The following is a 2,429-nucleotide window of genomic DNA, read 5'->3' as shown; positions in this document are numbered from 1 at the left end:
CCGCGCGCCTGCACCCCCGCTCCGGGGCCCCGTGCGCCTGCACCCCCTGCTCCGGGGCCCTGTGCGCCTGCACCCCCTGCTTCCGGACCCCGTGCGCCTGCACCCCTGCTCCGGGACCCTGTGCGACTGCACCCCTTGCTCCGGGACCCCATGCGCCTGCACCCCTGCTCCGGGACCCCGTGCGCCTGCACCCCCTGCTTCCGCACCCTGTGCTCCGCACTCCCTGCCCCTGGACCCCTGGGCTCGCGATCCCTTGCGCCCCCAGCACCACCCCGCTCCCAGGACCCTGGGAACTCCGTGTACCCCAGCACTTCACCCCTGCATCCTGGCAACCCTGCCTCTGCATCCCGGGACTTCCAGGGACGCTTCTGCATCCCCGAATCCCAGCCCCTGCACCCCAGGAGGGCCATACACCCTAGCACCGCACCCCTGCACCCTGGGACCCCTGTCCCTACATCCGGGAACCTCCAGGGATGCTCTTGTATCCAGCACTCCACCCCTGCACCTCAAATTCCCCAGAGATGCCTGGGCCCTGCACCCTGCCTTCAGTGTGTCCACACAGCTCCCTCCACCCTGGTGGCCAGGGCCCTGCACCCCCAGGACCCTGTCCTGGTGCTCTCATGCGCTCCGCTCAACACTCCTGTAGCCCATGACTCCCCCCTAAGGGTCGCTGCCCTGCCATACCCCCCGGCCCCTCCCCTGCCAGGTCCTGCCACCTCCTCTGTTCCTGACCCCCCACAGGACCCCTGAGACTCGGGATGTCCTCCCCCATCTCGGCCCTCCCTCGCAGTGGCCTCACCCCTAGACCTTGAGCTGCAGAACTTCCCCCTTTCCCTGCCTGAGACCACCAGCCCTCGGGTTTCCACTGGTCTCTGCCTTGTTGGGAGGTTCTTCTGTGACCCCTCAGCCCTGACCTGCCGAGGTCCAGGGTGCCCCCCTCAGACACCTCCTGCCCACGCGGCCCCTCCCAGGTGCCAGCCAGCGCCCTGGTGCCTTCGTCTGGCCTGCCGTCCCCCCTCATCTGGGGCAGGCCCCCTCTCCACCCAGGTCTGCCCTGCCCCGCCCCAGGGTCACCTGTGTCCCAGGAAAGGGGCTCCGTGCGCTGTGGGGACCTGGCTGTCCTCCCCGACCCCAGCTCCCTGGGGCCGGCAGGGGGGCCGGGTGCCGCGGGGATCCTGTCCAGACACAGCGAGTTGCCCTCGGGCTTCCTGGGGGAGGGGTGGGGGCCGATCCGGGCACTGGGGGCCTGTGGGCGTGTGCCAAAGTGGTGTGCGGGTGGGCGGAGGAGACAGGTGGGTGGGGTCCGCAGGGCCCAGAGGTCAGAGCAGTGGGCAGGGGGGAGGGTGCCCGAGGGCCTGACCCGCCCCGGGTGGGATGAGCCAGTGGCTGTCGGCAAGGCTTGGGCTGGGTGCCTGGCGGGGAGGCCGGCCTGGGTCTGGGCCGAGGGGCGCGTCCCTGTGCAGGGGCTCCCGGGCGGGAGGGGCTGGGGGGCGGGGAAGATGGGGGGCCCTCCCAGCTGCAGTGCACAGACCCCACAGGTGCTCCCGCCCGGGACGGGCCGCTGCGAGTGAAGGGGGGCAAGGGACGGGCGCCCGTGGGTGTGGGGCGGGAGGCCGCCGCCGGGCGTGCGGGACCAGGCTCCGAGTTCCACGGACAGGAGGACACGGGGTGCAGGAAGGCCAGCTCCGGAGCACTCGCACTGCACCTGAGTTTAGAGCGGTGGCCAGCTGGCACCTTGAGGCAGAGGCGCTGGGCCCCACCGGCCGGCAGCACAGTTCGAGTCCTGGACCCGGCAGCTTGAGACGCGGCTCGCGTGTGTGGCACGCCTAAATCCCCAGAGGGTGGAGGGCGAGGTGTCCCTGTCCCCGGGCTTCTCACTGTCCCTCTCCGGTGAGCGCAGGCCCTCGGCAAGCTGAGACGGCAGCTGGAGGGAAGGGAGTAACGACTTTGGGACAGGGGACCCCTCCCAGGGGCCTGGGCCGGGTCGCTGATGTGAGGAAGTCAGGGTGGGGTTCCCGGCCTGCTGGCCCAGGCCTTCCTGCCACTCGGCTCAGCTCCCGACCCGGGGCGCACCGTTACGGCCCGTGGGTCTCTGCAGCTGAGGTCTTTAGGGGCTGAGCTGGCGGGTGCACCATGGCGGAGGGAGGTGGCGGAGACCCTCTGTCCCTGGGCCCTGGGGGAGCCGGCCTGGTCATGGGGTGCTGGACCTCACCCCTGCCCCACAGCCGGTGTGCCTGGTGTCATGGGAAGTCGCCGAACCCCGGTCCACTGAGGGGCTGGGGCCCATAGGCAGCAGCCAGCCCGTGCTCACTGCGACAGCGCCCAGTGGGAGGGGCTCGTGCCCAGCGCGGACCCACGTCCCACAGGCCTGGTGGGGCGGCCGGGGCCCGTTGTGCCCTGGCACTGGCTGGGATGCGCCTCGGTGGTGG

This window comes from Tupaia chinensis, unplaced genomic scaffold (genome assembly GCF_000334495.1).
Source record: "Tupaia chinensis unplaced genomic scaffold, TupChi_1.0 Scaffold149964_2, whole genome shotgun sequence".
NCBI classification, from domain to species: domain Eukaryota; kingdom Metazoa; phylum Chordata; class Mammalia; order Scandentia; family Tupaiidae; genus Tupaia; species Tupaia belangeri.
This window is presented reverse-complemented; position numbering follows the sequence as displayed.